At 42.9% G+C, this 24,301-nt stretch overlaps 1 protein-coding gene across 3 annotated transcripts in view; it reads right to left on the bottom strand.

Annotated features, from left to right (window-relative positions):
* Positions 1-22,648, bottom strand: part of RASA2 (RAS p21 protein activator 2) — a 153,240-nt gene extending 130,592 nt beyond the window's left edge. Inside the window, exons 1-4 of one of the 3 annotated variants that reach the window (XM_038571086.1) lie at positions 22,531-22,648; positions 16,806-16,904; positions 9,692-9,922; positions 3,687-3,745 (exon numbers count right to left, since the gene is read on the bottom strand). The gene's annotated coding sequence lies outside the window, so the exon portion shown is untranslated. Of the gene's footprint in view, positions 1-739; positions 756-3,686; positions 3,746-9,691; positions 9,923-13,726; positions 13,836-16,805; positions 16,905-22,530 lie in introns of those variants that run through there. The other 2 variants (XM_038571087.1, XM_038571088.1) reach the window with 2 other exon arrangements.
* Positions 22,649-24,301: the final 1,653 nt, after the last annotated feature.

The raw sequence follows: 24,301 nt of genomic DNA, 5'->3' as shown, positions 1-24,301 counted from the left end.
CCTTTATTGCATTCAGTGGTTTGTGTGCCTTTCCTTTCCTTTCATCTGGGACCGTTCTTCAGTATTTCCTCGTCTTTCACGAGCTTGATATTTTTAGCAGTGCGGGCCAGTTTTATTGCAAAATGTCCCTCAACTTGTATTATGCATTTGGGGCAGGAATAACTACTTAAGCAAAGCTCAGTTCTTCTCAGCAGACATCCTATTGGGAAGCTCATGGCGACCATCTATCTCATTACCAGCGATGTTAATTTTGGTTCCTTGGTTAGCATGGTATCTGTCAGATTTGTCCTCTGTAGAGTCATTGTGTTCTATCATTGGTAAGTATCGTGTGGGGGGATACTTGAGATTTTTGTAAAAGTGAACTTATTTTCCTCCCCACGTATGCTCCTCCCTCCATAGTCCACCTGGATGAATTGTACTTTCACCCATCCAGCTGCCCAAGCCAGAAACCGGTGAGTCATTACTCTTTCCTCCTCCTCCTCATCTTTCATATTTGATAACTAAATCCTGTAGATTCTGCCCTTTTAATGTTTTTCAAATTGATCTTTGTGCCTGTTTCTACTTTCAAATTGATCTTCGTGACCGTTTCTACTGCCACTCTTAGCTTCTTATCATCTCTCCCTGGACTTACTGAGACACACCTAAGTAGGCTGTCTACTTCCTGTCTATTCCTCTCCCCACCACTCCCCACTTTGCCACCAGAGTTGTCTTTCAAGAATGCAAATCAGCATTTTCTTACCTAAAAACCTTTAATGAAGAAGTTGCAAAGTGGAGGTTTTCTGGCATCAATGGGGACCACATGACACATGTGCTACAATTCTGTGGGCAGCTTGAGCTGCCATAACAAAATACCACAGACTGGGTGGCTTAAACAACAGAAATGTATTTTCTCACAGTTCTGGAGGCTAGAAGTCCGAGATCAAGGTTCTGGTTGATTCAGTTTCTGGTAAGAGCTCTCTTCCCGGCTTTCAGATGGTTCTTCTCGCTCTGTCCTCACATGGCCTTTCTTTGATGTGTTCACGTGGAGAGAAAGCTGAACTCTCTGGTCTTTCTTCTTATAAGGACACTATAATGTCAGGAGCCCCATTCTTATGATTTCATTTAATCTTAATTATTTCCTTTGAAGGCTCTGTCTCCAAGTATAGCCACAATGTGGGCTTAGGGCTTCAGCACAAGAATGGGGGGTGGGGGGACAGACATTCATTCAGTCCATAACAAGCTTCCATAGCTTCCTTTCTCATACCCATGGCACACACTGCCAGTCACAGCATTCTTTCCTGCTGAATTTGAACAAGCCTCAGAACATTGTGTCCAGTTTTCTCAAGGTCGAAGTCTCTCTGGAAACTGGGTTGCATACATGTGATAGTTTCCCCCGGGAGCTACAGATAACCATGAGAGACTTGAATTCAGAGGACAGAAATAGGAGAAGACGTTGCTGGTGACAGTGGCAAGGCACAACAGAAAGACCTCAGGCAGTAGAGGTAAAGGCCCTAGCCACCATATCCTGTATAAACCGCAGTGTCTGTGTGTGTTGACCAGATGTGCAACCTGGGTGTTGTTTTTGGATGAAAAGTATTCCAACTTGACTCTTTGGTCCTCCAAGAGATTCTTCTTCTTCTTCTTCTTTTTTTAAGCTTTTATTTATTCATGAGGGACATAGAGAGGCAGAGACATAGGCAGAGTCCCTGTGGGGATTTGATCCTAGGACCCTGTGATCAGGACCTGAGCCAAAAGTAGATGCTCAACCACTAAGCCACCCAGGTGCCTCTCCAAGAGATTCTTTCTTAGTACCTTTAATGCATTTTTTTCCTGCTTAAACTAGCTAGCACACATTGTGTCATTTTAACAACAGATGCAATAGAAACATTCCTGCACTTTACATGCTGATGTGCTGAGCTCTTTGTGGTTCCCTAAATGTGCCAGGTGGTTCTCTGCAGATCTGCTGTACTCCAACTTCTCCCTTTGTCCAAGGTTCCCTCCTTACCCTATCCCCCCATGAAACCAGTTAGGAGGCTCTGGGCTACAAGTAACAAAAAACTGTCAAAAAATGACTTAAACTATTACAGTTTATTTTGTCTATAAAAAAAAAGTCCTGATGGGTCTTTAAAAATCAAACATAGAATTAATATATAATCTAGATATTCTGCTTCTGGATATGTACCCCAAAAGAATTGAAAGCAGGGTCTTGAAGAGATTTGTACAGCCATGTTATGGCAGCATTATTCACAATAGTCAAAATGTGGGACAAATCCAAGTGTCTATTACAGATTAATAGATAAGCAATATGTGATATATACGTATAATGGAATATTATTCAGTCTTAAAAAGGAAGGTAATTCTTTTTTAAGATTTTATTTATTTATTTATTTATTTATTTATTTATTTATTTGAAGCATAGACAGTATAAGTAGGGGGAGGGGCAGAGGGAGAGGGAGAGAATCTCAAGCAAACTCCTCACTGAGCATGGACCCCGACACCGAGCTCTCACAACCCTGAGATCATTGACCTGAGCCAAAATCAAGAGTTGGACACTTAACTGACTGAGCCACATAGGTGCCCCAAGACGAAAGGTAATTCTGGCACATGGTATACCATGGGTGAACCTTGAGGATATTATCTGATGTGAAATAAGCCAGTCACAAAACCATAAATACCATATGATTCTACTTTTATGATGTGCCTAGAGAGTCTAAGATTCTCACAGACTGCGCAATATTTTATTAGTCTCCGACTTTTTAGTGCACATAAAACACAGAAGAACATAGAAGGCACTTATTAAACATTTGATAAATGATGAATAAATGAATGAATGAATGAATGAATGAATGAAAGAGCCAATGAATGAGATGGCCTCTTCAGAGAAGCTGCTAATAAATGAGCTTAGAATTCTGAATCTAAAACCCACAAGGGAAACCAGATTAGACCACATAACCATACTGGGCTGAGCCTGGGCTTTGCAGAAAGCTTAGGTACAGAGAAAAGTCACCGTCTCAGAAGTCAGATGAGGAAGGAGAAAGGGAAGAGGCAAGGCCTGGGGTTTGCAATCCTCCCTCTGGGCTGGGGCTGTGTCTGTCACAAGCAGCTCGTTTTTGTCAGAGATAGCAAGGAGAGCAGAAGTTCATGGGTCGCGAACTATTGTCTTGTAGTGGGCTAGACTGAAACATCTTCAATTTCTTGTAGGTTGTTGTAGAAGCAACAAAACTTTGATTTTGTTACCAGTTGTTTTCATTTTTGCTATTACTATCTAATCTCCAGGCAGCCAAATGGGCCTGTGGCTACACATGGAGTCCTATTAACATCATTAACTGAAAGTTTTTGATCTTGCCTCCACCTTTCACTTGCCCACATAATTCAACTTCTCCCCCAATTATTTATTTTCCAAGAGTGCCCAAGGGGTAAGTTAGACTCACCATTGCTAGAGTGGAGGTTGCTTGGGTTTGTTACGTTTTTCCTTTCCTGCTCTAGCTTCCCTTTGCACTGTCTACCCAGGAAGTAGCTTGAGGGACTTTTGCCACTTCATGGGGCCTGCTGTGACAATGGTAAGGCCCAAGCCAAGAACATTGTCCTTCAGAGCTCACATAATTGCTTTCTGGGGTCAGCAAAACTGGTGAGAATTGCCATCTCTCCAGCTAGCCCCCAAAGTAGCACTACTTGGACTCAGAATCTCTCATAAAATCAATTCTTACCTCTGGTTCCTAATGCTTTCCATTGGCCCTCCAACGAGCCTAAGATGCCAGGTTGGAAACTGGAAGAGAGTTTCATATTATGGTTAACTCAACATATATTCCCCAACTCTTTTTCCTTTACTGCCTCCACTATGGAGGTCAGTAAAGCTAAGTATTGCCTTTCTGGCCACTCTGGCAGCTAGGATTAGTTACACAACCTCAGTAAACATGAGAGGCTGTCCTCTTTGTGCTTCCAGAAGACTTTAGCTTTTCTTGGTAGAAGGACAGAAGAGCCTGTTGCCACACTGCTCCCTGTGGCCCCCTGCCTTCTTCTTCCATTGAACATGGATACAATGCCTGGAAATGCAACAGCTGTCTGGGGACTGTGAAAAAAAAAGGCCAAGAGAATTCTTGTCCCTGAAATCTTTGAGCATCTGCATCAGCTTTGAACTACATTCCTCTAGACTCCTTGTGAAAGAAAAAAAGAATAGATGCCTATTCATTCAAGGTACCATTTGTCAGTTAATGAAGCCAAAAGCACGATCCTAGCTGTTACAAGTCTGACTTTTGCACATTATGTGCTTTCTTATAATATGAAACCATCTCTTATAGTCCTGCTTGGCCATTCATTAATCACCCAATGGACACTGCTCACCACTGGTTGGCTCTGCTCACCATTTGCTGCTACTGGAGGAAGGAGTCAGGTCTCCACCAAAGTGATCGGGGTATCTTTTTTCTTTCTTTCTTTCTTTCTTTCTTTCTTTCTTTCTTTCTTTCTTTCTTTCTTTCTTTCTTTCTTTTCTTTCTTTCTTCTTTCTTTCTTTCTTTCTTTCTTTCTTTCTCTCTCTTTCTCTCTTTCTTTCTTTCTTTCTTTCTTTCTTTCTTCCTTTCTTTCTTTCGTGTGTGTGATAGAGGTATCTAAAGGCAGTTACTTTAGGTGGCATTTTGGCTAGGACCAGGCCTGGTATCAAGCTCCCTCTGGCACTGTGCCCTATCTCTAAGTTCTTGATATGGCCCTACAGAAAAATATAGAGGTTAAGGACAGCCCAGCCCTATATCTCTCACAGTGTGGACCCCAGTTTAAGGGCAAGTGCCTGAATAAACCTCCCTAGGCCAGGGCTGTTGGTAGTTTCTTAGGCAGCTGCTTCCCATCTTTAATTTAAAGGAGAGTGAGATCAAGAATACAACAAGAGAATGAAATCCTCTCACCTTACAACCTGTGTAAGTTTGTTGTTGCAAACTCTATTTTATGTAGTTCTAAAGACTCTGGCATTTATTTCACACGAGCATTTCTGCAATAGGACTGAATTCCAGGGCTAAGATATGGATATACAGCCACAAAAGAAACAGGAATTTTGATAAGCTGATGACCTATTTGAAATAATTGAGTCAAAGCGTCATCAAAACGTAAGAGCTTCAGTTTGTCATGTTATTGTTTGAAGCCACATAAGGTCCTCCTTAGAAGGGCACTCTAGGGCTGTCTGTGCAGAGATGGAGAAAGGGCTGATGGAGAGGGGGCCAGGGAGAGTAGAATCACAAGCCGAAGGCACTTACTACTGCATTTGTATGGCGGGTCAGATATACCACTACCCTTTAACACTGTTACCCCAAATGATCCTTCTTACTAGATGTCTCACCACACAAAACAAATACTTCTGTGAAACAAATTTCTGTGAAATTGCTGGGGGTCGGGGGATTTCTGAGGATCCTCTAGTATTGAGCAAAAGATGGAGAGGGACGATAGCTGCTCATACCGATCACACCTTAAATGTAATAGCTATTTTGTCTGTTGTGCTAATTTCATGTATTTTATATTGAGGATAAAAATATGTATTAAGGCTTTTCATGAATTTTCTAGAAACCTCCAAATATTCAACTTTATTTTTCCATAGGGCCTAGAATTCTTTAATAGGAATTATCATAACTTAAAAGTTTTTAGGAGTCCCAGATCTATGATTTAGCTACCATCATGTATATATTTAGTGCTATTGAAGAATTAATATCACCAACTTGAAAAAATGTTTAAAATGAAAAAAAAATTAGTGTTCAGTAAGAGAAGATGTACGGAAACAATTGCCCCCCTCCATTTTCCTATACTAGGTTTTCTCAACTGTGGTGCTACTAACATTTTGGCTGGGATCATTCTTTGCTATTGGGAACTGTCCTATGCATCATAGGTTGTGTAGCATCATGTCTGGTCAACAGCATCCCCCAGTTGTGATCATCACAAATGTTTCCAGACATTGCTGAATGGCCTCTGGGAGGCATAACCACTCCCAGGTGAGTACCTCTGCTCTGTATGAATGCACCTCCTGTATAGTGGCAGGGTCATGTATTTGTAAACCTGTCAAAACTGTGAGCCATGTGGATCAGACCCTGAGTGGGAGGGGTCCAAAAAACTAAAGTCCTGATAGGAATTCTACTTTTTTTTTTTAAGACATTATTATTTATTCATGAGAGACACACATACAGAGAGAGGCAGAGACACAGGGAGAGGGGGAAGCAGGCTCTCTTGGGGAACCCGATGCGGGACTTGATCCCGGGACCCTGGAATCACAACGTAAGCCAAAGGCAGATGCTCAACCACTGAGCCACCAAGGCATCCCAGGAATTCTACTTTTAATCTCAAAGAATATGAATGAGATCCAAGTATGCAATCTAGAGCAGCTCTTACCAAAATACCTTTCTTCTTCTCTAATATCCAACCATTACACTCCTCACTCTTTTCCTCCTGAATAGTGAGCTCTCCCATCCACCCATTCTCTCTCACCATCTCCCTCTCCTACATGATGCGTCTGAACATGTCCATGGTCCCTGCTCTCTGTGGCCCCTTGCAAGCGGAGTTTCTCTTGTATTCTTTCTCCTTTGCATTCTCCCTGTGTGGCTTATACCACTTCTATCCTTCTCCCATCCCCCTGCTTCTGCAGGTGACAGTCCCAAAGATCTGGTCTGGACCCTCCGAGCTCTTCTCCACAGTTGGGTGTGGGTGGATGGGAGGAACTGAACAGCTAAGCAGTAGCAAATTTAGCAACGGGGAGGAGGACGGGAAAAGCTGGCAACACTCGTATGTGTGAAGGGTTGCAGTTTTGTCACCCTCCTCACAAATGTGCAAAGAAGATGCAGCATTTTCATTTCTCTAAAATAGTTCTTGTCTTCCTTATGAGCCTCCAGCCACTGAAGAGAGAGAAAAATACTCTGGCACACAATTTAAATAGACATTTTCAGTAAATGGTCCTTCTCTTGAGGTAAGACATGCTTAGTCTCTGAGGTATCTGCATCCTTCTTTTCTGTCCTTTCAAGATGGTGTCCGGATTTTTGGTGGAGTTGTGGCTAATAGACCCTGCAGGGACAGGGAAAAGATAGGATCCTCAGATCCTTGCAGAATCTTCTACACCTTTGTGGATTTCTGCTGTGGGCGGGTGGTCTGGACACTGCCCGGGCTGTATCCAACCCATCCCTGGAAGTTCTGTGAGCACCATTGAGACTATAACTACAGTACATGGGGTCTGCTCCCACCTGCCCTGGAAGGCCTGCTTGTGCTGCCTGATGACTCAGCCTCTGCTCTGGCTGCTGCTACAGACCCCACATCCTCCATCTGGCAATTGATGAGGGTGTCCACCCCCAGTCCTATTGCTGATTCACCTTTTCCTTGGCCTGTGTGTGGAGGCCTATTGGCTCTCAACTCAGCTACTTTCCAGGCCTCTTCTCTGGAGCAGATGGGAACATCTTGGTCCAATTTATGCCATACTGGTCCTGGAGACAGCCCAGGATATTATATTCTACTTCTCTCCCAGCCGAATCATGCTATGCTGTTGAGTTAAACCTTGAGGTAGCCACTCCCAGGGTGGTGCCAGCCAACCTGCAAGGCCAGGGCCTCCCAGAGTTCCAGGGATGAAGTCTTTAGAAACTCTCATCCTTTCCTCCACCTACTTCACAAACCCTGCTTTGGGTGGAATCAAGAGAAGGGAGATTAGGCTCACCTCCAAAGCCTCAGCTACCTCTGTCTCCCTTTTTCCTAGATAGTCCACTAAAACTGATAGGGTGGGCGTTCCTCTTTCTCTTCTGGTTTACTCCAGGACTTCCCTAGGCAAAACACCATGATCTAGTTGGCTTTTACTGTAATAACAAGAGGGAGAAAAGATTCTAGAAATCCTTATCCTTTCTTTTCCTCAAAGTCTTGCTTTTAAGGTAATCTGGCTGAAAAATTCAAAAATCTTATCTGGAAGCTAAGACTTAACTTTTTCTTTCTGTTTCTCTTTTTCTTTCCATTTGTCCTGTAGCAATCCTAAGCCTCCCTGAGACAACTGGAAACCTCTGCAAGTATTGGAGTGGAGGGAGGTCGGCAGAAGGGAATATAAAAGAAAGCAGCATATGTGGGTACTTCAAGACTATATTATTGGGACGCCTGGGTGGCTCAGGGGTTGAGAGTCTGCCTTTGGCTCAGGGCGTGATCCTGGAGTCCCGGATCAGGTTCCAAATCTGGCTCCCCGCAGGGAGCCTGCTTCTCCCTCTGCCTGTGTCTCTGCCTCTCTCTGTGTGTCTCTCATGAATAAATAAATAAAATCTTTAAAAAAAAAGACTATTTTATCACCATGATATACATTGATGATTTTTCCTACCACATGTCATGTTCTAATGTGGTTGTTCCATTGAGGCCTGCAAGGCTGACACCGCAGCCCTGTGGGTAGACCGCGTCTGTCCAGTGAATGGCCGGAAGAAGACATAGGTCCTCAGACAGGAAACCAGAACTCTGAGGGCAAATCTTAACAGAGGAGAAAGGGCTCTTTGCTATCCTCGATGTCTCTTGGCCTCAATTCACAGGGCCCTCAGGGCTAGGACAGTCCTCCCATTTCCTCTCAAATGGAGTCAGGCCAGGGCTTGCAAAGGGAGACTTCTTTGTAGGGTTGTCCTTCTCTGACTCGACAACTCAAAAGATCCATGTAATAAAATGTTTTTAATGTGAGGACCAATGTAAAGTTATCAACTTATTTTGCCAAGCAAAATGTTAGAAACAAGCCACTATTTATATCATCGATGTTCTTTTTTTTTTTTTTTAAGGACTTTTAACACTTAAAAAGTTGGTAATTTTGTTTTAAGGAAGGCATCAGTTATCGATGAGGGAGAAAGCCACTTCAGATGCCTGGAATGGTGTGGGGGGAAGGCATGGAACAGAGGCAGGAAAGAGAGATAGGCAGTGTCTATTCCAGGGGTGGTATTTGTCTATATTCCTTGCCTACTGGATTTGCACCAGGGCCAGTGGGAAGGGGGACTGAAAGGAATATAGGGCATGTCATGGAGATCCTTGAATAATGAGGTAAGAAACTAAAAACTCAGCTTTGAGAGAGCTAGAGTTTCTGGCTGTTTCATGGGAAGGGAATTGCCATGAAGAAAACCATATTTGGGAAATTGAAGTTATGGGTTATGTGCCGCCTCTGATGAAATTACTGCCTTTTGTGGGAGAGAGGCTAGAGGAAGGAAAGGGATTTTGGAGAGAAAGGATGGGACCCATTCCATACTTTGACTTAAGCATAACATTTCATGGGAGATGAATGGGACACTTTTTCTCTGTCTGTTGCTATCGTGTCTGTTGGTTACCATCCCATGGCAGGAGTTATTTTAAGAATGTCACAGATACTCCTAATAACTTAGTAGATATGTACAGGGTAGATTTTAACATTTTAGACAATTCCTCTCTTATTCTGTACAGAGCTTGGTTCTTACAAATGCACTCCTTCTGCCTTGATTCACCTTGTCCTAATGTCCATATCATTATATGGCTTATACTTTTCCTTTGGTTCACTTATCATAATAAGTGATTATTATGATTAACATGATTACATCGTTACGTCATCATCACATCATTAATGTCAGCATTTCGGTAATGTTTGTTTCCTCTGCTAGACCATAGGATACAAAAGAAGAGGGTCCCAGTATCTCCTTCACTATCATATCTCCAGTAACAAGCATGGGGCCTTATCTGTGACAGGTACTCAGTAAATATTTATTGCCTGAGTAAATGAACTTACCTTTAGGAAGAATGACTGGAATCATCCTCATCAAATACATTTTACTAAGTGCTAAGTGCTTGTGGGCTCCTGGGTTATATTTTGTCACAGTGTGAGGTTCTTGAAGGCCACAATCAAACACAGTCAAATAACGGATCCCGTGATCTCTGCTACAGGAAGTGGTCTCGGTGGTTGGTGGCGGCCTTCTTTCTCCAGCTCGTGTTCCGAGGCAGAGTGCTAGAGTAGTGCCACCTGTTGGGTAAAACAGAATATCCAGCTTTTTACCCAATGACCTAGCCCTTTACAAATAAACATATGGTAGTCCTAACTTTTGCTGATCCAGGATCTTTTCTGGTATTTTACAATTTTATTTGTTTTGCATTTTTAAATTTGGTTTCATTTCATCAGCCAAACTTACTTTTTTCTTACCTCTTTTAACCAGTAGCTGTGTTTACTTACTTATTTTTTTAAAGATTTTATTTATTTATTCATGAGAGACCTAGAGAGAGGCAGAGACATAGGCAGAGGGAGAAGCAGGCTCCCTGTGGAGAGCCCATTGTGGGACTGGATCCCAGGACCCTGGAATCACGAACTGAGCCTAAGGCAGATGCTCAACCACTGAGCCACCCAAGTGTCCCACATAGCTGTGTTCAATGCCATTGTCTACACTTCAGATAAAGAAATATTCTATAATAAATCGTAGTCAAATATCTATTATACAAGTGTAGTCAGGAATGGAACAATTAATAAAACTGCCTTATGTGCTATGCATGAGTCACTTGCAGATACAGCTATTTGGGAGAGAAGTCCATTCTATAGTGATGGTGTGGCAACACTTTCATCAATAGAAGATTATTGAAAAGAAACAAGAACATGCAGTTCTTCAGTCATGAGTGTAAACATCTGTTGTTATGCTGGAAAACACGAACATAACGGTTAACAGAATCTTGGCCAAATACATTATTAATTACGTTTCATAGGGACACATATTATTTTGGGGGGGACACATATTTTTAAACACTATATGTCAAACACATACACACACCTTGGCCTATTTGTCCACTTTAGGAGAAATGCTTATTGACTTAAATGATGTTGAGTACCCATGGTCTCGTCAGTGGTTTTATTAAGCCAGTGTTAAAGTGGAATTGTTGGCTTGTATATCTCTACTTGTGGATTTCCAAACTCTTTTTCAAAGTTCTGTGTTTTGGTATTTGATATTTTGTCTTTTATTTCCTTTTCTGTCTCCTGGTACTGTATCAGAAGTGGAACCTCTATATGATCCTTTTGTTTGGAAGAATGAGAATAGGAGCATGTTTTCTTCTAGCTGATTCTAGGAAATACTTACACACAGTCATTTGTGTGTATATGTGATGGACTGATATTTCCACCTAGTCTCCCTGTGTGTGTGTGTGTGTGTGTGTGTGTGCAGCCTTGTTTGTAGTGATCTCATCACATAGAAATTTGTCAATATTTATTGGCCCATACTCAATCTTGTCCTTTGTGATAATTGTCATCATTTTGGGGCCGAGAATATCTTTTGCTTAAAGATCAGATGTAGGTGCACTTAGTTTTTGTTTGTCTGATTTTATTTTTTCCATTATACTCTATAATTCATTTGAAATTTATTTTAGTATATTGTTGGAACCAAACTTCACATTTCCCCCAAATAGGCAATAATCTCAACACCATTTGTTTAATAGACCATTTACTTTTCATTGGTTTGTGTTCCTTCTTTTGTTATAAACTATATAATTTTATATGTAATTACCAATTTTATAACTTTCATTTCTGTTCCCTTTATTTTTAAATTTTTGTTTTTTAGAGAGAGAGAGAGAGAGAGAGAGAGAATATATGCATGCACACGCATATGCACATAAGCAGTGGGGAGGAGGAGCAGAGAGAGGGAGAAAGAATCTTTTTTTTTAAAGATATTATTTGAGAGAAAGTGCGCATGCGTACACACAGTGGAGAGAGGCAGAGGGAGAAGCAGACTCTTCACCAAATAGGGAGCCTGATGCAGGGCTCGATCCTAGGACCCTGGGATTATGACCTGAACTGAAGGCAGACACTTAACTGACTGAGACACTCAGGCGCCCAGGGAGAGAGAATCTTAAGCAGGCTCCACATTTAGCAAGGAGCCCAACCCAGGGCTTGATTTCACAAGCCTGAGATCATGACCTGAGCCGAAATCAAGAGTGGGATCATCAACAAACTAAGCCATCCAGGGTGCCCGACATTTCTGTTCCTTTTTTTTTTTTTTTTTAAAGATTTCATTTATTTATTCATGAGAGACACACACACACACAGAGGCAGAGACACAGGCAGAGAGAGAAGCAGGCTCCATGCAGGGAGCCTGATGTGGGACTCGATCCGGGGACTCCAGGATCACACTCTGAACCAAAGGCAGATGCCCAACCACTGAGCCACCTGGGCATCCCCATTTCTGTTCCCTTAAGCAGCCTGTCAATTTACTGTGCCAATACCACACATATTTGACCGCGATAACTATTTGATACCTTTTCATACCTCAGTCTTCCTCATTACTATTACCTTTGAAATTTATCTTACCTATTCTTGTTTTTCTTCCAGATGAACTGTTAGAATCATCTAGCCACATCTCAAAATACAATGAATAGAATTTTGCTTTACCCCCTTACATCTTATTCAACAAGTATTTGTTAAGAATTGATATAGAGAAGCTAATGAATGTTGACCAAATAATGGCAGTAACATTTCTAAGTCTCTATTTCCTTATATTGCAAAGTGCTTTAAATGTTCTAAAAGATATTTCCTATAATATTGTTCATCAAGAAGTTTCAGAATATTGACATCTGTATGTTTTATTTGGAGAAATGTCTGTTTTTGTTTTCTGCCCATTTTTTAAAAAAGATTTTATTTATTTACTCACAAGAGACAGAGAGAGAGAGAGAGAGAGAGAGAGAGAGAGAGAGAGAGAGGCAGAGACACAGGCAGAGGGAGAAGCAGGCTCCATTCAGGGAGCCCGACATGGGATTCGATCCCAGGACCCCAGGATCATGCCCTGGGCCAAAGGCAGGCTCTAAACTGCTGAGCCACCCAGGGATCCCAAGCCACCCAGGGATCCCCTTCTGCCCATTTTTTAATCGGATTATTTGTTTGGGAGACATTGAGTTGTATAAGTTCTTTATATATTTTGGATACTAACCCTTTACCTGACATGTCATTTGCAAATATCTTTTCCCATTCTGTAGGTTGCCTTTTAGTTTTGTTAATTGTTTGGATTTAGCAAGATTTTGCTTATTGAATTTTTTTAAAAAGATTTATTTATTTGAGAGAGAGAGAGAGAGAGAGAGAGAGAGCGCCAGGGGAGAGGCAGAGGGAGAATGGAGAGAGAGAGAGAATCTTAAGCAGACTTCATACTAAGCATGGAGCCTGTTGCAGGGCTCCATCTCACAATCCTGAGATCACGACCTGAGCCAAAACCAAGGGTTAGAGTCTACTGACTGAATCACCCAGGCATCCTTGTTTGTTGAATTTATAACTGTTTTATGGAATAACTGAAATGCCTGAGAGGATTTGACATTAAATTTGTAAACATTGCTTTAAGTGTTTTAAGGGTATTTACTTAGTTCAATCTATATAAGTAGTTATTTGTTAGGGGGATATAATCTTTTAACTTCATAAGTTAATGGAACATTAGCTCAAGAATGAGATACACACACATACACACATACACACATATTTGACCACAATAACTATTTAACACCTTTTCATACCTCAGTCTTCCTCATTACTATTACCTTTGAAATTTATCTTACCTATTCTTGTTTTTCTTCCAGATGAACTGTTAGAATCATCTAGCCACTTCTCAAAATACAATGAATAGAATTTTGATTTACCTTGTTAAGAATTGATATAGAGAAGCTAATGAATGTTGACCAAATAATAATGGCAGTAACATTTCTAAACATTTTCTAAGTAACATTTCTAAAGATAATTATTCTTATTTTTATATTTTTGAACATCTAGATTTATGAATAGAACAACTATGTTGATAGGTGACTTTGAACTTACCTTTTTCTGACTTAAATGAACTGAATATTGATTCAGACACATGTTAATGTGTATATTTCTTTCCATGCTCCAAAATCTACTCTGGACATTAAATCTCAGTTGGTAGTAAGATACCCAACTCATCTAGGTTTTCTGGGGACTACTTTGGTTTCAAAACTGAGAAGCTTGGCCAACTGGGGCAGTAAGTCACCATTACTGGCAGATAGTCCTCTGACCTTTGCAACAGCCCTGTGGCAATCTGATGTGAAATCTGTGTGCAGGGTTATCATTCCCATTAACAGAGGCAGCAACTGGGCTTAGGGAAGTTAACATGGCTTGGTCAGGCCACAGTTTAGTTTATAATTTATTCACCTTTCTCATGTCTTTTTTTTTTTTTTTAACCTAATGTGATTGGTTATTTCTGAGGTCTTCCTTCCTTCCCCAGTAGAGAACTTGGTTTCTTCTTTCTAAAATAAATGAGTTTTATTTTCATCTGGAGAAGCCACTGTCTAGAATTAACTTCAGCAGTAATCCCTACAAATTCCTTTGTAGAGACATTCAGGAGGTTGACAGCCTTTGCAAGATGAGTAGAAATAAAGATTACAAAGATGTTCAGGGCAACAAAAATAATTTTGTTGATTATTTAAAATATGTTACTACTTATAATTAACTTCTTAATACATTTTTAGTGAGATATAATTCACACAACATAAAATTCACTCAAGTTGTCATTCAATGCTTTTTAGTATCACAGTTCTACAACCACCATCACAATAAATTTTATAACATTTTCCTTACCCCAAAAGGAAGCTCCATACTTGTTAGGAGTCACTCTCCATTTCTCCTCAAGCAGCCCTGACTAATTGCTGATCTACTTTTTATCTTTAAAGATTTACCTTCTGTGGATATCATCAAAATTAAACATTCTTGTGTTTCAAAGGATATTATCAAGAAGATGAAAAGAGAACACTCAGAATGGTGGAAAATATTTAAAAATCATTTATCTGATAAAGGACATATCTAGAATATATAGAAGAACCATGCAATATGTAATCTTCTGTGTGTGGCTTCTTTCACTTGACATGTTTTCAAGGTCCATCCATGCTGTAGCATGCATCAGTACTTCACCCGTATGGCTGAATAATATTCTGCAGTGTGGTTATACCACATTTTATTTAGCCTTTCATCAGTTGATGGACATGTGGGTTGTTTATTCTTTTTGGCCATTATGAATTATGCAGCCATAAACATTGGTGTACAAGTCTGTGTGTAGACGTATACTTTCATTTCTCTCGAGTATATATACCCAGGAGTGAAATTGTTGGGCCCTATAGTAACTGTATGTTTAATATTTGCGGAACTGCCGGACTTTTTCAAAAAAGGTTGCACCATTTTACATTCCCATCAGCAGTGCATATTTCTGCACTGCTGAAATTTTTTTAAAAGATTTTATTTATTATTCATGAGAGACACAGAGAGAGAGAGGCAGAGACACAGGCAGAGGGAGAAGCAGGCTCCCCATGGGGAAGCCTGATGAGGGACTTGATCCCAGGACCCCAGGATCATGACCTGAGCCAAAGACACTTAACCACTGAGCCACCTAGGCACCCCTGAAGTGGTATCTCATTGAGGTTTTGATTTGTATCTCCCTGATGATTAGTGGTGCTGAACATCATTTCATGGGCTTATTAGCCATTTGTATATTTCTTTGGGAAAATGTCCACGTAGATCATTTGCCCATTTAAAAATTCGGTTATGTGTCTTTTTATTATTGAGTTGTAATTGTGCTTTATATATTCTAGATATGTCCTTTATCAGATATATGATTTTTAAGTATTTTCCACCATTCTGAGTGTTCTCTTTTCATCTTCTTGATAATATCCTTTGAAACACAAGAGTGTTTAATTTTGATGATGTCCAGTGTATCTATTTCTTGTTGTTGCTTTTGCTTTTGGTGTTATATTTAAGATATAATTCACTTTTAAAAGTTACCATGAAGGATGTCTGGGTGGCTCAATTGGTTAAGCATCTGCCTTTCACTCAGGTCAAGATCCCAGGGGCCTGGGTTAGAGTCCAGGGTTGAGCTCCCTACTCAGTGGGAAATCTGCTTCTTCCTCTGCCCCTCCTACCTGCTCATGCTCTCTTTCTATCAAAAATGAATGGATAAAATCTTTTTAAAAATCATCTAGAAAAGTTAACATGATATGAAAATATTAGTTATATGATAAAAATGAATACATTGTATATATATTTATATGTTATGTATTTTATACTGTAAAAATTTTTTTATGTTAGCTTATAAAATATGTTATATTTTATATAATACATATATTTTGTATATGTACAAAATAACTGAAATATCTTGAGCTCATATGTACATACTTAGTAACTAGAAATCCAGAAAACAAGGTACGACCTTAGACTCAAATGCCATTGAAGAACAGAGGCATTTTCTTTTTTTTTTTCACTTAACTAGATTACTATTTATTATGAAAGGACATAGTTAAGGAACAGCCAAATGGAAGAGATACTCAGGGCAAGGTACAGAGTAAAGGGCATGAGGCTTGCATGCCCTCCTTGGGCATGCGCCACTCTCCCTGCATGTCCATGTTTGCCAGCCTGGAAGCTCTCCAAGTTCTGTGCTTTTGGGTTTTTGTTGGTTTGTTTGTTAAAGAGGCATTTTCTATCTGGGGCAATTGCTTTAGAAGTTGGAGGAGGAGGGATGGAATTAAAGGTTTGGATTTTATCCATGTGAATGGCAACACTGTTATAACAAGGATTTTAGAGGTGCCGGGGTGGCTCAGTGGTTGAGCATCTATCTGCCTTTGGCTCAGGTCGTGATCCCAGGGTCCCAGGATGGAGTCCCACACTGGGCTCCCTGCAGGGAATCCTGCTTCCCCCTCTGCCTATGTCTCTGACTCTCTGTGTCCCTCATGAATAAATAAATAAAATCTTAACAAAAAAAAGACATTAAATTTGGGAAACTTTTGTGAGCATCTGTGATATGAAAATAATTTTCACCTGGAAGAGGGTTAAGTCCAGAAAGCACCATGAAGAGGTTTTTTGAAATTAAGGGGGAGAAATTCATAGCTTTACTCACAAGTACCATGAAACAGATTTGGTGAATTCTTTAAAACCAGAATCAGTAGAAATTTGTTTTTCTTAGGACTGGACACTAGATGTCTCAGTTACATTGAGTCTGCAATGAGAAAAAGAGAAATTAAAAAAAAAAAAAAGATTGGCACATAAACGTGAACTATATAATCTTGTATATGGTGTAGCTTTTTATTTTGGGCTATTGGAATTTAATTTCAGTGCAACTTTCCTTGAAACTAGGCTACAGATAGTTATTACCTTTGAGATTCTTAACTAAGAACTCATTAAAATGTTGGTGATGTCCTGTAATTTCCTGGCTGAGGAAATTAAAAGAAGGATATTTAGAGATTTGTTAAGAGACTTAGATGAAAGTGGAATTAGAAATCAGGGAAGAACCAGAAATTACCAGTTTCTATATTGTCCTCTAGAAAGCAGCTATTTCCACTGGGTACTTTACAAGATTTTTGTTAATAGGAAAGAAGAAAGTGAGACAGATACATTTAATGGAAGTATGATATGGAGAGAGAAGCACTGGATTAGGAGCCCAAAAATATGATTTTTTTACATAGTGAAATCACTGGCTTTTAGGTTCCAAGATGCCAAATGCCTTCCACTGGGGCCTTGTTTTCCTCCAGCCTCTAGGGGGAGTTCAATATTCTTTTCCTGGTGGAAGAATTCGAGAACCAATGGAATTCTCAGCGCCAATATACAACTTACAATTGTTTTTTGTAATGACAAGTAAAATAAATGCATATCTATGAAACTATGAAATGTTCATCTATGTGTTCCTGAAACGATCTTGTGTGCCTCCAATGGTACACATCTTCTGTTCTGGGGAAGTGGACCTGGGGGGAGGTATTGCAGCAAACGTGGAGACAAGGAGAAAGGATGAGGGAGACAGCAGAACACTAAAGAAGGCAGAAAAGAGGCCAAGAGAGCCCATGACAGTCATAATGATCGAGCATGTACCAGTTCTTTCACCCAGTGGGTCCCATGCACTCTTCCCAAACCTGGGAGGGAAAAGAGTGGCACCCATGTGGACTCAGGGTGATCCCTAGGGGTGAGTTAATCACAACAGGTACAACTCACTCTCTGGAACTCTGGCCCTGCCGCTTCTCTCCTACTCACGCACATCCACCAATCCTGATCTCCTCTAACACCCCCCTCTCCTCCACACACATACACACTGCATCCAGGGTAGCCGTGGTCCTGCCCACATAACTGTAGAGAAAGGGTGGGAATAAAAGGCTAATTGTTAGTACATGAGCCTCTTAGGTGACATTTTTGGTACTTCCTGGGAAATCACCCCTTGCCCTCAACCTCTGGCCCTCCCAGGATCATTGCCCACCCCCACATGCCTCCCTCACAGGACCATTTATCCAGGCTCATGTGGGTGTGCTCTTGAGGTGGAGCTAGCAAGGGAAGTTGAAGGGTACTCAGTTCTGGTCCCAGACTGCTGAGTTTCACTAAGAGGGAACAAGTGATGACTGTTCCGTGAGGCCACACAATGAGCTGCTTTCTCCCAGAGCCATGACCTTTACCCAGGAAGAGGCCGACACACTTATCAAGTCTCTACATTTGCTGGAGAGAATCTGTTGTAAACAGAGCAAGAAGGCCTTCATTGTCACCAATGGCCTCTAGAAGCCACTAGAGCTTTTTATGCAGAGCCCTTAGTTGCCTGGTCAATGGCTATCATCCACTTTTACTGTGGAAATGGATTATTTAAAGTTAAAAAATAATTTACTTAGTTGAATTTGGATTGGGCTGGACGATTGCCAATGACAGCCAATGTGGCCATGCTATAGAAGATGTCTTCTCCTTCCATGCTCAAAAAGCCCCGATTTTGTACAGTTAATTGGTGACAAGGAGTCAATCCCAGAGGATAACCGTTCTTGCAACCATGCCTTTCCTCCTTGCCAGGGATTGGTCTAGACTGTGGATTGCTGAAAAGGTAGGGAGAAAATGCTGCCATGCTATCTTTTCTTCTTGGTTTTGGACTTGTGTGAGGGCCTGCTGCTCTGGCCACCTTCTGTAGAGTGTAGGTATTATAAGCAGTTGACAGAGGTGAATAAAGGCCCAAGTCCTTGTTGATACAACTGAGCTTTGGAACTGCCTACTTCGGGACATCTTGTTAAGTTGGGTTTTCTATGGATTGCTGTCCAAAGCATCCTAACTGATACACATGCTTTTCCCCCAGCTGATCTAATATTATCAGGCATAACACAAACCCTTCAGCAAACACTTTATAAACACTCTGGTTTCCTTACAGCTTAAAGCAAGATGTTGGACTCCAGAGGATTTCCAAGCAGTTTGATTGTGCAGTTACACGACAGTGAAACTGGTAATTGATTTGAACAATAAGCATCAGGCTGGATGGCCAGGGAATCCTCTTTCCTGTCAAGACAATAGCCTGATTACTTCAAAACCAGCTTTCTTCTTTGTTTAGTTCTTTTTGCCTCCCTGAAGCATTTGGAATGGAGATCCATCCACTTCTCCATTCATCCAGTAAATACCTATTAAACCCTCTCCATGTGGTCATTTACCAGTGTGGCTGTGATGGGTTCCCTGATTCCTCTCATCCAGGTGCTGTGTTCACTGTGATGACTGTGGCAGTGGCGTGGGCCAGGGGCTCTTCGGTCAACAGCCTCCTGTTCCCAAAGCTGGGCTCTTCTGGAAGTAGTGTCAGAGGCAGTCCCGGGGAAACAGCCTAACAAAGATTTATCTGGGGCCAACCACACAGTGTCAAGGTATCAGGTGTGCAGAAAAGGACTCATTGCACCAGTGATATAGGTGCTACTGCATGAAAACATCCAGAACTCAGGGGGTCACTGGCTTGGAAGAAATCTCTGAGAATTGCTGCCTCATTAACATTCACCTGACAGATGAGGACTACAGACCCAAAGAGAACAGATCACTTGTTTTTCATATGCTAAATCCATCAAGCTGTATACAGTTAAGCTTTGTGCACTGTACTGTGGGTATGTTTAACTTCAGTAAAAAAAAAAAAAAAAAAAAAAGGAACAAAAGCAGAAATGACCCTAGATAATTCTTTTTAAAGTTTATTAATTTAAGTAATCTCTGCACTAAAAGTGGGACTTGAATTCATGACCAGAGCAACAACCTCCTATGACTGAGCCAGCCAGGCCCCCCCACCCTAGGTATTTTTTTTAACCATCTCTTAAAAAAGGAATAAAGGCAGAGCTTTGCATAAAGGGAAAAACCAGTGACACTTTACATATTTAAATTAGTAATTATGGGAACGATCCAATTAATTTCTCATCTCTCTCCTGCTAGAAGCTCTTCTACATCTAAGGTTGAAGTTTTAACTTCAGTGTCAACGAGATGCTTCTAAATGTGTTTTGTTTTCTGTAGTAATAGGAATGCTGGCATCTCTGTGTTGATCTTAGAGTTTCAGATGCATTGCCTTCAAGCCGTTGGCTCCCACTCTGGGGTCAGGAATGGTCACAACGATTCAGAATGGTCTGGATGTTTGTAAGGGGCAAGCATCAGGGGACTTTAGGAGCCAGGGCAGCTTGCCTTGGCCAGCTGGTTTTATCTCAACCTCAATACAAAGGTCAACTTCAATACAAAGCATCCTAAGGGTATCAGATGTCAGCAGTGGGTCAGAGAACACTTAACCTCCCCTCTCGCCCAGGAGGTGCAAGAGTGCAGTCTCCATGAGCACAAGGGGGAATTTGTTGGCTTCCAGAAAACCCAGGAGTAAAATTAACTCCAGGTATGGCTGCATTCAGGGCTCAAATAGTGCCATCAGCACTCAATTTCCCTCCATTTCCAGGTTCTTCCACTGGATGAGTTACGAACTCAGGAGCTCCAGGTGGTTCCACAAAGCTCCAGTCCCCCCTGGTGCTGACAAGAAGGCAGTTGGGTCTCCTTCTCTTTCTGCCCCTCCCCATTGCTCATTCTCTCTTTCTCTCTCTCAAATAAATAAACCGAATCTTAAAGGAGGTGGAGGAGGAGGAGGAGGAGGAGGAGGAGGAGGAGGAGAGGAGGAGGGAGAGGAGGAGGGAGAGGAGGAGGAGGAGGAGGAGGAGGAGGAGGAGGAGGAGGAGGAGGAGGAGGAGGAGGAGGAGGAGGAGGGAGAGGAGGAGGAGGGGAGGAAGAGAAGGAGGAGGAGGAGGGAGAGGAGGAGGGAGAGGAGGAGGGGGAGGCCGACGGCCACCGGGCTCTGCAGCAGTAGCTCGCACTCCTTCAGCTCCAAGCCCAGCGCCGGGAGGAACCGCCTCTCTCCGAGGGTTCCCAGGAATCTTAAGTCTCATTGGCGCTGAGCGGGTCACATGCACAATCCTGAGCCACTCGCTGTGACCCTGGAAGTGCGATTGAGTAGCTGAGGCTTAGGTCACTTGCTTCTTGCTCGGCGCTCTTCCCAGACAAGTGGGTGGTTCCCTTGGCTTCCCGGGGTGTCCTGCTGCCGCTGTAACCCCTGCACCTCCCGGTTTTCCGGGGCCATCACGTATCTGTCGCCCAGGGGCTGTGAGGTGCAGTTACCCGGCTGCCAGGGCGCAGGGGCGGCTACACATCCCGCGGCCTGGGAAGCTGGCGTCTCCCTTGGCCTCTGACGCCGGGAGCACCTCAGCCCCCGCCCCCTCACCCCCCAGTATCGGTGGGCGCTGTCCTATTGCAATTCAGTGGTTTTTAGGTGCCCTACTACTCTCTGCCCCATCCTACAGATGCAGTTTCTTCCCCCTGCATTCTTTTTTTTTTTTTTTAAAGATTTTATTTATTTATTCATGAGAGACAGAGAGAAAGGCAGAGACACAGGTGGAGGGAGAAGCAGGCTCCCCGTGGGGAGCCCTATGCAGGGACTCGATCCCGGGACCTCAGGATCACGACCTGAGCCAAAGGCAGATGCTCAACCGCTGAGCCACCCAGGCGTCCCCTCCCCTCCCCTCTTAATGGACGCATGACCCCTCGTAGCATCTCTTGCCACTACAGAATGCTGGCAAACTGGTCCCATGTATGCAGCTGCTGTCCACGGGGAGCCCTGGGCTCACAGGTGGCTGCTCAATGCCTCTCATTCTTTGCAGGCGGCCACAGGACCCTCGCCCTTGCCCTTCTCACTGGCTTGTACCGCCCCACGCCATACACAGCGCCCATCCCTGCATCATAGGGGTCTCTGTCCGTGTTACCTTCAGGCTCATGTCTGTGTGTGTGTGTGTGTGTGTGTGTGTGTGTGTGTGTGTGGTGGGGTGATTCCTGGTCCCAGGAATCCAGGCAAGAAGCAGCTATAACTAGCTTCCGGATCGGGCTGCACCTGGTCAGATGCCATCCAAGGTTGGAGGGGACCCTGCTGCTCTGTGTCACATGTTACTGCCTGTCTTATTCCGAGGATTACCTTAATGTTAAACTAAAGACTCAGATTTGGGCTATGAAAGGGTAGGTAGGGCAGCCCGGGGGGCTCAGCGGTTTAGCGCCGCCTGCAGCCCAGGCCCTGATCCTGGGAACCCGGGATCTAGTCCCACGTCGGGCTCCCTGCATGGAGCCTGCTTCTCCCTCTGCCTGTGTCTCTGCCTCTCTCTCTATGTCTCTCATGAATAAATAAATAAAATCTTAAAAAAAAAAAAAAAAGGGGTAGGTAGCAGTGAGAAAAAGTGTCCACGGCATGCACGCACCTTGCTAACGCGCCACTGGGGTTATTTCCTTCAATATGCCAAGCAGGGAGCAAATGAATGGACAGGAAGGAGCAAGAATCGGGGAGGGCGGGGACCTACCCTGCGGCCTCGGCGGCTGCCGAACCCCAAGCCGGCGCGTCAGTGACCTCTGCTGGCAAGAGCTTCCCTCCGGTCGGCACAGAGGTGGAGGCCCCTCCTGCGCGTCTGGTTCGGTCTCCTTAAGAGAGAAGGCGCAGGGCTGAGGCCTAGCGAGGGCAGGGCAGGCTGGGCTTTCAGGCTAAAGCTGTTACAAGGGCTGTGGAGGTTACAGCAGGTGGCAATTTAGGCATAGATCCTGCCCGGGGGTCCCCCAGCTTTCTCTCAAATGCTGACAGCTTGTTTACATTATCCACTTTGCACTTATAAACATGTTTTCTTCTTTTTTTTTTTTAACAAATATGTTTTCAAAAAGAATGCATTCAAAGACAAGTTGGGCATAAACAAGTTTAGAAAGTTTCTTAAGAACACTTTTGCAAATTGGCGAAGGGAGGTGAAAACGCTGTCAAAACAAGTACACTTTTTAATGTGTAGTATGTGTCGGGGGGTGGGAGGTGAGGTCTCCTTTACAAATACCTACTCAAATCACACACTTTGCGTTGTCCCACGCCATCCCACCCAAAGATATGGGGGAAATGCTGTCATGAGACAAGGCCTGAGCCCACCCCTAAGCCAGGCGGGCCTTTTAACAACTGTCCAGGTACATCTGTGTGGGACATTTGGGGAAGGAAAGCTGCCCAGCAAGGCTGGAAGCCACATAGCAGGTGTCAAGGCCTCCTGCTGATGCAGCTATTGACCTCCTCCCTCAGGACCTCGTGGTGGGCACTTGAGGGCCTCTCCCAGCCCACCCCGCCTTCTCTGAATGTTGGGTTTGCCCTCAGGATTAGGCTTCTGCAGTCTCCTAAGGGGGCTCAGTCCCTTTAACCAGAGCTAATTGGATCCGGACTAAACCGACCAAGGGGAACCAGTGTCTTCAGTAGAGGGGGGAGGGAGGCAGGAATCAGACATCCTTTTCCAGAAACTGGCAATTAGCACCCAGGGATGGCCGTCTCTGTCTGATGGACACTGCCTGTGAGGTCCTGTCAGCTGGCCAACGTCTTGTGCTGCAGCTAGGGAGAGGCAGAGAAAGGCTGGGAGCACAGAGAGAAGGAATAAAGGTGGCATGAAGGGGGCCTGGAGATGAGGGGAGGTGCTTCCCGGTCCAACTTTCCCATCCGTCCATCTTAGGTTCTTCTCGTTTCCTCCCTACATCCCATTTTTGTCTAAACAACAGGGGACCCTGCAGACAGGAGCACTTCTGTTCAGCTTGCATTTAATACAGAGCAAAATGAGTCTGAAGACTTTTGCTCAAGAGCTCAGGATTTGAATCACATTCATCCAAACTACCAGGAACTTCAGAACGGAGTGGGGCTTCTGTTTATTGGCGTTTCTGGGTGAGAGTTAAGCAGGAAACTCTTTCCCTGTTTGATTCCATCTTTGTTGTAAAAATGGTCTAAAATGCATGAATAAAGAAAAGACTGGAAACAAACGTTTAACAAACTCCTACAAGGGAGTGCTATGTAGGCATTAAAAGAATGAGACTGATGGATCCACGTGCCCCTTCCCCACCCGGAAGGTTCTCCATGATATATTGTTAAATTAAATAAAGTATTAAACACTATGTGTACTTACTGTGTTCTCATTTGTGTAAAAAAAAAAAAAAAAGGAAATAAATTTATATAAGTTCATATCCTACATAGAGAGCTAATATAGAAAATATACATATATGCTCGGGTATGCATACGATGTCTGTGGAGGACTCCCCAAGTTGGGGAATAGTGCATGCTTCCAGGGA

Source organism: Canis lupus, chromosome 23 (genome assembly GCF_011100685.1).
Source record: "Canis lupus familiaris isolate Mischka breed German Shepherd chromosome 23, alternate assembly UU_Cfam_GSD_1.0, whole genome shotgun sequence".
Lineage (NCBI taxonomy): Eukaryota > Metazoa > Chordata > Mammalia > Carnivora > Canidae > Canis > Canis lupus.
The sequence above is the reverse complement of the archived record's forward strand: the minus strand, read 5'-3'. Positions and strand labels throughout refer to the sequence as shown.